This window comes from Carassius gibelio, chromosome A24, assembly GCF_023724105.1.
Source record: "Carassius gibelio isolate Cgi1373 ecotype wild population from Czech Republic chromosome A24, carGib1.2-hapl.c, whole genome shotgun sequence".
Classification (NCBI taxonomy): Eukaryota; Metazoa; Chordata; class Actinopteri; order Cypriniformes; family Cyprinidae; genus Carassius; species Carassius gibelio.
Window position 1 is genome coordinate 13,007,361 of NC_068394.1, and position 14,870 is coordinate 13,022,230.

Here is a 14,870-nt window from a genome sequence, read left to right on the forward strand (position 1 = left end):
TCCAAACATCACTTATCAAATGAGCTGCTAAAGAGTGAAATTACATTTCCAAACATAAGGAGAAATGAAATCATCAACAGTTGGCATCAATTTGTGTGTTATCCAGTATTTCATTAGTTTAATGAGGACATGTGGATTACCATTTTTTAAAAGAGAATTTGTTATCGAGATTATTGTACATATTTTTAAGAAAATAGTATTGTTTTATGGAAAGTGTATATATATATATATGTATATATATATATATATATATATATATATATATATATATATATATATATATATATATACTTACTCACTGGCCAATTTATTAGGTACACCTTGCTTGTACCGGGTGGGACGTCCTTTTGCCTTCAGAACTGCCTTAATTCTTTGTGGCATACTGTATATTCATCAAGGTGTTGGAAACATTCCTCAAAGACATGATAGGATCACACAGTTCCTGCAGATTTGTTCGCTGCACATCCATGATGCAAATCTCCCTTTCCACCAAATCCCAAAGCTGCTCTATTGGATTGAGATCTGGTGACTGTGGAGACCATTTGAGTAAAGTGAACTCATTGTCACGTTCAAGAAATCAGTTTGAGATGATTTGAGCTTTGTAACTTGGTGCATTATCCTGCTGGAAGTAGCCATCAGAGGATGGGTACACTGTAGTAATAAAGGGATGGAAATAGTCAACAACAATACTCAGGCAGGCTGTGGCATTTAAATGATGATCAGTTGGTACTAAGTGGCCCAAAGTGTGCCAAGAAAATATCCCCAACACCATTACACCACCATCACTAGCCTGAACCGTTGAGTCAAGGCAGCATAGATTCTGACCCTACCATCTGAATGTCACAGCAGAAATCAAGACTCATCAGACCAGGCAATGTTTTTCCAGTCTTCTATTGTCCAATTTTGGTGAGCTTGTGCGAATTGTAGCCTCTGTTTCCTGTTCTTAGCTGACAGGAGCAGCACCCAGTGTGGTCTTCTGCTGCTGTAGCCCATCTGCTTCAGGGTTCAGAGATGGTATTCTGCATACCTTGGTTGTAACAAGTGGTTATTTAAATTGTATGTATGTATAATTTTATTAAACATAATTTTTTTTTTTTTTTTAGTTGTTCAAAATTCAGCTTATTTCCAGGTTGAAATATTTTTTCAGTGGTCTATTTTTGGACTCCGTTGTATTTGAGGCATCTTTTGGCAGAGTGATTAACAGGCATTGACAAGATTCAGTGCTGGAGGATCATGATCTGATTACACACACACTTGCAGAACTTCCTCAGAGACTGAGAGTTGACAGATCGGACATGGCTGTCATCCCACTGTCCTCACTGACTGCCTTTGTGTATGTATACATCAGAGACGAGATGAGATCAAGCTATTGTGTTTGTCTTTCTGAAGCGATTGTAGTATAGACTGCATTACGAATGGATCTAGGTTATGCAGAAACTCAATGCAGATGTTGGCAATGATAGGGCTTTGGTTGGCTGTGTAATATGGAGCCAGATCAGCCTAAAAAAATTTGCAAAACAGAATTCATAAATGCACAGCACAAATTACATTTACAAAATCCGATTTGTAAATTCAAAACCGTTCATAAATACACAAGTAAAAGCATTAATATTTCCCCAAATGCATCTTACCTAAACAAATGTAAAATGTTTACACAAATATGTATAAATCAAGTTCTTGAATTATTTTCCATCACACATTTATGAATGTTGTATTTATGGATTGTTGAATCTGCATTTGCAAATCGCCACTCATGCGTTGACTGCTTTGAATTTTTTTTTTTTTTGAGATCTTCCTGACAGGTTAAGATTCATAAATATTTTTTTTGGGAGGATGTTCCGTTCGGCAAATTGCTGTGAGCTTTTAGTCCACCAATCAAATTCAAAGCAGTCAACGCACGTGTGACGATTTGCAAATGCAGATTCAACAATCCATAAATACATGTAACATTATTCATAAATGTGTGATGGAAATTAATTCAAGAACTTTATATATATATACAGATTTGTGTAAACATTTTACATATTAGGTAAGATGCTTTTGTGTGAGCATTTAGGGAAATATTTATGCTTTTACTTGTGTATTCCGTCCCCTTGGAATTATAAGGTTCTATCTGACATTTTTGTCAAAATTGAATTATTCACATTTTCTTATTCTGTGACAATTTACATTATGTGATGTTTTATTTTAAGTTGTGTACATTTTGGGATTTTTTTATTGAAAAAACAAAAAGGTTCTATCTACAGAAGTCTATGGAACACAAAAACTTCAGAGCTCAATATCTCAAAACTACTCAGAATGCAGATAGAACCTTATAATTCCAAGGGGATGATTTGTGAATTGTGTTTTGTATTTACGAATCACATTTTTTAAATTTAAATTATGTTATGCATTACATTGTTATGCATTTATTTATTTTATTTTGTAAATGAATAATTTTTTAGGCTAATCTGACCCCATTTGTAGATGACAAAACATGATTGTGTATGCATACAGCGGATGACTGTATGTGTGTGTGTGTGTGTGTGGAGGGCCATATTCATATCACATGCAAATCATATGCAAATTCCTGCAGAGTGAAGTCATTGTGTAAATCATTTCTCTCTCTCTCTCTCTGTCTCTCTCTAAGTGTGTGTGTTTGTATGTGTGTGTATGTGTGGTGTTTTATTGCATCCTCACATCTAAAAACCATATATTAATATTACTATACTTTAAATATAAATTATTTATATATATATATATACACATTACCAATCAAATGTTAGGAATAATTAAAAGGTTTTGAAAGAAGTCTCTTATGCTCACCCATGCAGCATTTATTTGATCAAAAATGGTATTGACAAAACAATATCAAAGGCAAATGAGATTAGATTACTGTGGTTCCTTAAAGTAACTAATGAAACATCAAGACGTGCAAAGCCGAAAGATGCAGGCCAGAGTGCAGACGAATGGCACTTTCTCTATGGCTGCTGACACACTGACTGTAGCTTTGAGTGACAGTTATGCAGCAATGACTCAGTACCTCTAAGTGCATTTTTTCCCTCCTTTTTTCATCTGTTATGATTTACTTGTTTACTATCAGAGAAAAGTTGCCCCTCGGGCAATGGTGCGTCTCCATCAGCAGTTATGAAAAAAATACAAGTCTTCAGATACATGCACACACGCTCATACCCACATGGCAAGTGTGAAAGAGGTAATCCCATCAGTCTCCTTACATTTCCTCTCTGCGAAAGTCGATCCAACGTCAATGATCCAATTAGAGAGAGAGAGAGAGAGTAGATAAGATGCTAAAAGTAATATGATGTAGGCTATACCTACGGCAGTTGCAGGCTTAAGAGAGCGTGGTTGTTGCCTAGAAGCACCTGTAACTGGCCTGCAACACTCGAAAGTGAGGTTTCAGGAGAAGCGTCCCAGCGTGATTGACACACTTGGAATGGATTAATGAACAGTAGTTAATCCATTTTGTAATCTAGTTTATAAAGAAGGGATGACTGCAGTGCACTGAGCTGTAAACCAGCGGGAGACATTTCCAGGTCAGCGTCTTCTGCTGATAAGTGACTCCTCCTGTGTTCAGTGTTTATGCCTGCACTGCCACTTTAACCAGAGTCCTCAGCATGTGGGGACCTCCTGAACGGGAAGCTCTGGAGCTTATCCAGGTCTTAATATCCTGTCTCTGCTCTTCTTTTTTCTATTTCTGCTTTATTTTCTATTTCCAAAATTTCATTTTTATAGCGCCAACTCTTCCTTGTGCCTGATTTCTTTACTTCTCGTATCCTAAAAGATGGATAATTGTTCATTCAATCAAGTAAATTTAAATAAATCTGCAGTGAGCTAACATAGAAACTGAACTGAATATGCACACTTCTCTATTATATATGCAAAACACATTAACATGAGTAGGGTGTCTGAATATGCAGTATTATTGATACAATATAAGCAAAAACGGAATAAAAATTAAAATGTTTTCATTTTTAATAAAATTTTTCAACGTTTTAATTAGTTTAAATAAAGGCATGTTTCACACATTTTTCACTCAATGAACCAATGCAGTTATTGTTAACTAAAATGATTCTACTTTTTTTTGTTGCCTAAATTAAAAATGCCTTAGCAACTAACTGAAATAATAAGTTGAAGTACTAAAATGACAAAGCACATAACTAAATTGCTTAAATTAAAATGAAAAGTGTAAATATAAAGCTAAAAATTAATTCATAATATTAATACATACTGTAGTATTTTAAAGTGTAAATTCTAAAACACTGAAATGAACATAAAGGATGTAATATAATATAATATAATATAATATAATATAATATAATATAATATAATATAATATAATATTTACCTTCATATGTTTTCACAAAAATCCCTTGATACATTAGAAGTCAAACGATTCACAAACGGTTGTGAATATTATAAACATTTCCGTTCAAATCACTCCAAATTAATGCATTGTGAATTCCTGAATGCTAAATGTATAGTTGTTTAATAAAACATGATGCCAGGTGACTCATAAATGTTGCATACTCAATCATACATGCGCGCACACACAGAGTCTCTAACCTTTCCCCTCATGATATTTAGTGATCAGTATGGTTAAGTTCAGATTAAAGGTCATGCTGCCGTCTCTTCCGGCTTCACACACGCTTCTGAAGGATTGCATGAAATGCGGTATAATGTTTATCAGCATTATATATATATACAAATAATTTAAAATCAAATTAAGATGCATCAAAACAATGCTCGCATACAAATCAGCAATCATCTGATGAAGAAAATTTAATGGGCCAATCATCCATCGTGAGGCAAGGCTGCTATTACTGCTGCAACCCGGTCTTTGTGATGAGATACAGCAATTACTTTAATAAATCTGGACAGCTTAACCTCATTAGAATATCACATAGACTAGCTGTCCACTGGGATTTGGGTTTAGAGACCACCAATGTGTGAGAAATGCCATTACTGACCTGTTTTGATTGATAGTTCTGTTCTAATATACAAGTGTAAGGCTGCAAGCACATTTGCATACACACACACACACATATGCAGATACACACACTGCTCACTGGATCATGCTAAATGATTTAGCTGTAAGAGGCTCATCTAGTTAACCCTTTTCATTAATGAGCATATTTGTGTATTTACCCATACCGTACGGGATGCAATATATATATATATATATATATATATATATATATATATATATATATATATATATATATATATATATATATATATATATATATATATATATATATATATATATATATATATATATATATATATATATATATATATATATACATATATATATATATATATATATATATATATATATATATATATATATATTAGTGCTGTCAATCGATTAAAAAAAAATTAACTAATTAATCGCACAATTTTTTAAAATTAATCGCGATTAATCGCAATTAAAAGACTGAAACTTTTTGGATATGTAAATGCAAAATGTAAATAATTAATGTAAACTCAAGACAAAGAAACTATTTAAATTCAAAATATGATTGTTTATTGGAATTTTTGTTTAACTTGTTACACAGATTTTCTCATGTAAACAACATACCTGCAATAAACCATCAATATCCTCCAAATTTACTGTTGGCTTGAAAGCCATATTTATTACAGAAATAAAAACACAGGCATGTAAGTGCCCTTTGAATTTCAAAACAATCAATGCCAATAAAAAAACAAAAATGATTTCCATGTTGAATTCTAAGTGGACTGCAAAAAAATTCGGGACAGTCCCGAAATCTAAACTGTTGTCCCGACTCCCGAATCTGGCCCTAATTGTCCCGAAAATTATACTAAAGCAAAATCTTGAGTATTTATTGTCTGATAAACATTAAAAACTGTCTGCGGAGGTTGAGTCATCCTGCAACCAGCCCCCGCTGGCTGCTCATTGGCTGCAGCATCTTTTTTCTAAGTTCTAAAAAAATACCGTAGACGGCAAGGCACAAATTTAGATATTCATTTATCTAATTAATCTATAGCCTATGCACAAAGACAATATGATATTTTTGTCCCCTTTTTGTTTTAAAGCTTGATGAAGAGAGAGAGCGCAAGTTGCTGCAGCTGCGAGGAGGACAGTGATGCACGCGCACAGGAGTGACTGACAGTTCGCGGCACTGTGTACAAAAAATACTCCGCTACACAATTATTTCGTTATTTTCGTTTAAGCTTATTAACGTTAGCGTTACACAAAGGTCTGATTTACGCACTGTAATTAACAGTCATTGTTTTTTTTGTTGTTTTTTTTTAAACAATGACATTTGAGTTCATGATTTTAATGTTGCTGTTTCTTGTGGCAGACTGAATGAAGAGTAATGTTTCTTGTGGCAGACTGAAGAGTAATCCGGCAGAGTTTTATACTGAAACTTTCCGTCTAAAAGTCCTTCCTTGGTCTTATCCATATTTCTTTGCACGTTGAACACATAGACAGTAAAAGAAATGGACACAGCGACCCCATTGGAACTCAATTGAGACAAATGAAGCCCAGTTTTAGCGTTTTTTAGCACTTCCGTTTCTGACGCGCAGACTCAAACGAAGCTTGACGACGTCAGCAACCTGTCTGACAGATGTAAATCATCTAGTAGCTGTGCGTGCAAACTGCAATCGTTAATCTTGCAGAGACGGCGAGCTTGAGCGGGGAGTTCTTTGTTGTGAGTGAGCAGGAGTAAGTATTCTGATTAATTATTTTGTATAGTATTTTAAAATGTAATGCCAATACGCCATATTAAGTTAATTGCCTGCGAGCTTCTCCACCTGTCTGTACGGTAATGCGACAGAGAGCCGAGTGGTTATGACGCAATCGTTAGCCTATTTCTTACAAAAACTGTTTATACGGGGCCATAATGTAACATTGAAGGTAATGGAGCCCTTTATACATTGTCGTGTATCTTTAGAAATAAATAATGGACAGAGTCTTTAAACGCCTCAGATGTAAAGTTATTCGCTGTCAAAGTGACGCCAAAATGAATGGGAGTCAATGGGAATGCTAACGCAAGTGAAGTTCTGCTAAAAGATGGCAGCCCCCACCCGACTTCAACTTCCGGTCGAGTTCCTTGCCCCTTGGTTGAACACACATAGGCCACAACCGGAAATAAAAAAAACTGCAACCGCGTTAATTGCGTTATTTTTTTTTTACGCGTTAAATATTTCAAATTAATCGAATGTGTTATGCCGCTAATTTTGACAGCACTAATATATATATATATAGATTATTTCTATGTGGGTTTTGTATATATATATATATATATATATATATACATATATATATATATATATATATATATATATATATATACACATATATATATATATATATATATATATATATATATATGTATATATATATATATATATATATATATATATATATATATATATATATATACATATATATATATATATATATATATATATATATATATGTATATATATATATATATATATATATATATATATATATATATATATAGATATATATATATAGATATATATATATATATATACAAAACCCACATAGAAACAATCTACCGTATTTTCCGGACTATGAGTCACACTTTTTTCATAGTTTGGCTGGTCCTGCGACTTATAGTTAGGTGCGACTTATTTATCAGAATTAATTTGACATGAACCAAGAGTTCTAAATAAATGCGACTTATAGTCCAGTGCGACTTATTCATGTTTTTTTCCTCATCATGACATATTTTTGGACTGATGCGACTTATACTCAGGTGCGACTTATAGTCTGAAAAATACGGTATATAAACATATGTTTTAATATAGGTTTTGTTATAGGTGTTTAATATATGTGACATATATAAAATTGGCCGTTTTCCTATGTACATATATGCACTTATATATGTGTTTTGCTTATAGTATATACGCATATACTGTATGCAGCATATATATTATCATATATGCTGTATATATGTAGCATATATGTGCATATAAACTGCATATAGGTTTCATATATGCACATATATCCTCATATAGGTTCTGTCCATGTGCGAAGAGAGAGAGAGCGAGAGAGAGAGAGGTCTAAATGTAAAATTTATGTATTAAAATAATATAATAACATATAAAATTTTCATCAATTTGGAATACACAGTTTTAACATAAGCAAACTAATAAACATACACACTGTCTCTTTATAGCACTGTCCCGAACTATGTTCACATAAGGTAAATACAAATGGGCTGGTCCCTTTCACCATTGGAAAAAGGTGGGCTGCTTTTGAGCTCCTGAGGACAGCTTCACTCTCTGCCCCTTCTTAGTACAATCATATCCAACCTGTCTGCTGAAGCCATGCATTAAATCTCAATAGATCCATCTCGCTTCACGACTTAAAAAAGTCTAGAAATGCTTATGCTGAATAATGCAGAACACGTTTACAAGTTTAGGACTGAATCTGTGTGTGTGTTTTTTTTTTTTTTATACAGTTCAATGTTTTCAAGTGAATTAATATTTTAATGCGGCACTGGCTCACCTGCCCATACAGGAGATGAGCTGTTTCATTTTGTGTATGCCTGATTGTGCATCACATTAAGTTTATTAGTTTGTTTAAAACTATGTAATACAAATTGATTTACATTTTAAATGCAATAGAAATATATAAGTCTTAAATTTGGACCTAGATCTATAAACAGTATGTATGTATATGATAGCTACTTGCATGTGTATTGTCCTTGTGCTACTTTCCATTCTCTCTCTCCCATCACTCATTCTCCTGTTTTTTCAATGGTTCAGACTGTGTATCTTCTCTCAGGCTAATCGACTTAAAAAAAAACTTAATTAACTTGGTATTCTCCTCCCTCATTGTATTTATCTAGGCTTTTTTTCCTTTAACTCACAACTCTCACTCTTCATTTTTACGTGAGAAAGTTCACACAAGCCTTCAACTCATCTGTGTGCATTCCGGATGGAGTCAGTTGACTGGATAATGATCGATGTTGTAGACTGTAAAATATATATTGGTATTTATGGATAAACTTCCCTGTGGGAAAAGTGGTTTATGTCATGGAGATCATATGTAATTAGAGGTCTTATATTGATCTCTAAGAGCAATTTAAAGCAGCTGTATGTGGTTTTACATATATTTGCAACCTTGGAGCAACCTACCGATAAGTGAGTGGAATTCATAAAAAGTCATAAATATATCGCTTTTGTGCAATTAATTTGTTACTGCCATAAAAGCAATCTACACTTTTCGTGGAACTTCATATCTGCTCTCACCAAACTTACAAACTCCCAGAACAAATGTTTAGGGGGGGGCATGGGAAATAAAAATAAGCCATTCACCTTATAAGAAGTCAGTGTACCATCAGACTAATAAAAAAAAAAAAAAAAAACAAAACAAAACAAAACGTATTCTATTTTCTAACTCTATCTTTACCAGAGGCGAGATAGCATTGGTGGAGGGTTGAATGCAACAATGTCCGATTACCTCATGTCTCATTCACCGGGTAGAAAACATTACAGTACAAAGCACATGATATTCCAATAATAATTATTTCCATTCTCGGTTGGTCTGCAAAAGCATAATGGATGATGTATCATGTGTGCAGAGCAGAGGTATGTAAATACTTAAGTTGACAAGCAGGCAGGATAATCTGTTCTTGCATTTGGACCGAGGGATATGATTGGATGAGGATTTTATGGTCCTACGCCTTCCACAGACAATATAAATACATATAAATACATTTAGACAATTTAATTTCGTGATTACTATCAGGATGTGAAGAGACTTTCAACCAGCATAACAAAACATGTTTTTGAACCAATCATATACCCTGCCTTTAATCATTATTTTTGAATTGATCTTTTGAGTGAATGATTCAATGACTCACAGAGTCATTAGTTTTGTTCCTGAATTTGTTTAAATGAACTGTTTGAATAATTGATTCAAAGGTCTTTTAGTAATACTAAAATAAGCATTAATGAGTAAAAAATTATTTCAGTAATGTTTGAAATCAAATCATACACTTATCTTTTGAATATAAAAATAATATGCATTACAAAAAGCATTTATTTATTTATTGAAAATTTTATTAAATTGCTTACATAGAAACAAAGAAAGGATCTAACTTTTGTATTTTAAATATCAGAAATGTTGAAGATATAGCTCAACGGTTAGCACAAATACTCCTAACATTGACCTCTGGAACCCATGTGAATGATGTAAGTGTGAATCTGGCTTGCAACAATTAACTCTTTCCTTTCTAAAACTATTCCGCTTCTATACTATATAAAATGCAATTATACTGTGTTGATTTTGGCTGCTCTTTATCTCTTTTATTTTTATCCTACTTGTTTTCTACCCACTTTTATTATTGCATGATGCACGCAGGATTTGCATCCTGTGTGTGTGTGTGTGTGTGTGTGTGTGTGTGTGTGTGTGCGTGTATGCTTGCAGCCACATCTCATTTTCATGCTGTGGATGTGCAAACGTCATGCTGATGTGGCCTGATTTACATTAGAGTGCTTCAGCCCTAAAGTTCCTAAACAACAGTGGTGTATACTCTTGTGTGTCTGTGTGTGAAGATGTGGGTCTGTGTCTGCCCATGCACACCAGAGAAGCCATATGTGAGTGATGACAGTGTGTACACTCGTGCATGTGTTTAGAGAATGGGAGGCTGTGGATCATAAACAGTGGGGTGTGTATTCTGAATATCAATGTCTGTATATTTTATTGCATGTGAACAAAATTCAATTAGCACTGGCACAGAACTGCTGTGATCTGTTTGTTTGAATGCATGTATTTGTTTGTGCGTAAGCATCTGTGTGTGTTTTTTGGCTCTGCATCCCATGGCATTATAATTATACGGTTCTAAGCGGCCATGCATTATAATTTTTTTCCTTCTTGTTTTCTCGTTACAACGACTTAATTTTCTCGTTATCTCGACATCACAAAATATTATTTTAGAGCTGCTTGGATTAAACTCACTTTTAATTTCTCCCTTTATTTGAAATAAAATTATATATAATTTGTAATTTTTAGTAGTCATTATATGCTGTGACAGATATCATGTGCGTTACAAGCTTCTGTTCGAAAAGATCGTTCATGTGTACGTGTAGTGTATGTGTGTGTGTGTGTAGAAAAAAACGATTACAACATTATAGAACAAAACTTAATTAAATTAGCCTATGCACTTTACATATACATCTAATTTCTTATCAATATGATTAACAATAAAGATTAATAATAAAGTAAAGAAGCACTTCACAAATAGCCTACATCGCTAAATCCCGTCCTACTGTAGATACACAGAACACCTCCGCTAATTAACTACCTAATCATGTGTCTAAAAGAAGCACAAATAAAGATAGGTGCAAACAGAATACAGTGACGTCAACCTTGGTTTTGATAAGCAGTTATTTTATGACACAGAACACGTTGGTGAAACTCGTGCATCTAGCAAGAACTTAATACACAAAATAATCATATTGATTTAATTATGTCTAATTAATTAAATGTAAGTAAAGAACAAGACTGCACAAATTATAGCGATCACGAGGAAGCTCCGCGTACAGTAAAGTGGATAGTGTACAATACCCCATCAGTTATATTCAGGTCTATAGTGCAACTTTTGCTGTGCCATTTTTTTGCAGTAAAGCCTCTTGCTCAACAGATGCCTCTCATTGAAATATTAGGGAAGAGTATGTGTGTTTTAATTTTGTTTTACTTGTCTATAATAAACAGATAAACTGTTTATTATTATTGGATAATATTAACTTGCCAGTCACCACCAGAACATTTTCATGCAGTTTGTTAAAAGAACACAGACTCTGCTTAAAAGAAGTCGTGGCCTAATGGTTAGAGGGTTGGACTCCCAATCGAAGGGTTGTGGGTTCTAGTCTCGGGCCGGACGGAATTGTGGGTGGGGGGAGTGCATGAACAGCTCTCTCTCCACCTTCAATACCTCCAATTAGGTGACCTTGAGCAACCCCCAACTGCCGCAGCATAAATGGCTGCCCACTGCTCCGTGTGTTTGCTCACAGTGTGTGTGTGTTCACTGCTCTGTGTGTGTGCATTTTGGATGGGTTAAATGCAGAGCACAAATTCTGAGTATGGGTCACCATACTTGGCTGAATGTCACTTCACTTCACTTTTTTTTTTAAAAGAGAAAAGTTTTCTTTAGCTTCATGCATTCTCTTTTTATCAACCATCGAATGTGGCCAAGTTTTATAAAAAAAATAATATAAAAAATACCCCTAAAACTAATACAGTCCTGTACCACCTCCTGGCTCAACATTTCGATCAGAAACTTTAGGCAGTTTTGATTTATATGCTGTTTAACATTTGATTATTGTGTTATTTCGCATTTGCATCTGCTTGCATTTGCAATTGCTTGTTTCTGGTTCTTCTTCATGTGTGTTTGAGCCAGCCATTCAGTACTTTTTCAGAATATGTGTTATAGCGCCCCCTTACTGTATACCACTGAAAACACGGAAAGCTGGAAAATTACATTAGTGTCTGGGAAGCGTTGTCTCATAAATTACGGAAAATTCTGTCAATAGTAGGAAAGTGTTGTCTCATAAATTACAGAAAATGTTGTCAATGGAATGCTCAGGCTTTCCTTGGCAGTTGCTAGGGTGTTCTAGATGATTGCTTGGCCAGTGGTGGCTAAGTGGTGTTACAGATGGCAGCTAGGTGGTGGTTAACGTGTTTGAGATGTTTGCTAGGACAGTGTTAGGTAACATCTAGGGTTTTGTAGATGTTTGCTAAGTTGTTTGTAGGGTTTAGGATGATTGTTGGAACATTCATTGTTAGGTGTTTGTGGTGGTTGTTAGGGCATGCTTGGGATTTTTAAATAGTTGCTAGGTGACTACTAGTGTGTTATGGACGATTGCTTGCCTATTGCTAAGTGGTTGATACTCAAAATGGGTATTCTACATGGTTGCAAGGGCATTGCTGGCATAGCCAATCGGTTGTAAGGGTGTTTGTGATGCATGTTTTGGCATTGCAAGGTGTGATCTACAGTTTTGTAGATGGTTGTCCGCGCTTTTTCCAGGGTGTTCTAGGTGATTTCCCGGCCATTGCTAAGTGGTTGCTTGGGTTTTGCAGATGTCTACTTGGGCATAACTAGAATTTTTTTAAGGTATTCTAGGTTGTTGCTAGGGTTTTGTATAGGTTGCTAGGTTGTTAAAGATATTAAAGATTGGACATTGCTAGTTAGGGTGTTGTAGATGGTTAGATGGTAGAGGGTCTAATTCGTTGCTGGGGTTTTCAAGGTGATTTCTAGGGCATTGCTAAGTATGTTCTGGTGTATTGTAGATGTTTGCCAGGGTTTTTTTAGGTGGTTGTTAAGGTGTTGGGTAGTATTGGTATCAGCTTCTGTACTCGTACTCATTAAAATGCCCTGATATCAAACACAGATAACGCACAGCATGTGATTAGTGCCATATTCAGACAAAGAAACACAGATAACAGAACAACAGATAGCAGAATAGAGTTATTAGAGATTAAGGTTGTCTACGTAGGATATATCTATGCAATCAATATAATGTTAAACATTCAGTATTAACGCCTGTATAGCTGACGTGCGCGAGCGTATATGAATTGATTTTTGTTTGATTGAGTATATTATTATTTTTAATTTAATTTTTTACTTCAATTTAAAATCATGCATCTTGTCAAGTTTGATGCATATGACACATCATTATTGCCTTGTGCTCTCAAGTTGCCCATGTTGGTGCCTCCCAAGCAAATCCACACTGGAGTGCTGAAATTTCACTTGCAAATTTCTCCTGAGGCCACTTTTTGCTTACTCAACAATGAGCTAAGCCTTTCCCAGTGTAACAGGTTCTGCTGAAGCTTTTTGATCTACACAGACACCTTTAAAATTGCTTAAATCTTGTAATTTTTCAACCTCAGATGTCAGCATAAAGGCTCAACGTGCAGTGTGGGATAGCTGCTCTGACTTCCTAAAGAGTGAACAGCTGCCCAGCAGCACTTGTATCCCGAAGACTACAACCCCAAATCAGAAAAAGTTAGGACAGTATGGAAAACACAAATAAAAAAAGAAAGTAGTGATTTCTAAATTTACTTTATTTATTTCATTGAAGACAATATGAACACAAAATATTTCATGTTTTGTCTGGTAAACTTTGTGTCATTCCCTTACGAAAATTAACCATGGTTTTACTACAAATTAAACCAAAAAACCATGGTTACTATAGTTAAACCATGGTAACCACAAATTAACCATGGTTTTGCTATATTAACCATAGTTTAACCACGGTATATGTAGTAAATCTGTGGTTAGACAAATGGGAGTCAATACGCCAAAAAAACATGGGTTACTACAGTCTTACCATAATAAAACCATGTTTATTTTACGTAAGGGTTTGTAAATATGCATCCTTTCCTGTCATTCAGACCTGCAACACATTTAAAAAAAAGTTGGGACAGGAGCAATTTAGGGCTAGTAATGAGGTAAAATGGATAAATAATGATGTGATTTGAAACAGGTGATGTCAACAGGTGATTGTAGTTATGATTTGGTACAAAAGCAGCATCCAAGAAAGGTCTAATCCTTTAGGAGCAAAGATGGGCCGAGGATCGCCAGTTTGCCAACAAATACGTGAGAAAATTATTGAAAAGTTTAAAAACAATGTTCCTCAAAGAAAGATAGGAAGAGATTTGGATATTTCACATTCAACAGTGCATAACATAATTAAAAGATTCAAGGAATCTAAAGGACAAGGGCGCAAGCCTAAGCTGAACAACTGTGATCTCCGATCCTTCAGGCAGTACTGCATCATGCTCATCATGCTCATCATATCACCACATGGGCTCAGGACTACTTTTGCAAACCTTTGTCAAGTACCGCAATACGTAGTTACAT

The 14,870-nt window shown here is 34.6% G+C and overlaps 1 protein-coding gene across 8 annotated transcripts in view; it reads left to right on the forward strand.

The window, feature by feature from the left end:
- LOC127946194 (disks large-associated protein 1) overlaps window positions 1–14,870 on the forward strand; it is a 121,401-nt gene that overhangs the window by 17,237 nt on the left and 89,294 nt on the right. For 2 of the 8 annotated variants that reach the window (XM_052542584.1, XM_052542587.1), the window contains exon 1: window positions 10,537–10,676. The exons of the other annotated variants lie outside the window; for them this stretch is intronic. The gene's annotated coding sequence lies outside the window, so the exon portion shown is untranslated. Of the gene's footprint in view, window positions 1–10,536; window positions 10,677–14,870 lie in introns of those variants that run through there. 8 annotated transcript variants of the gene reach the window in all.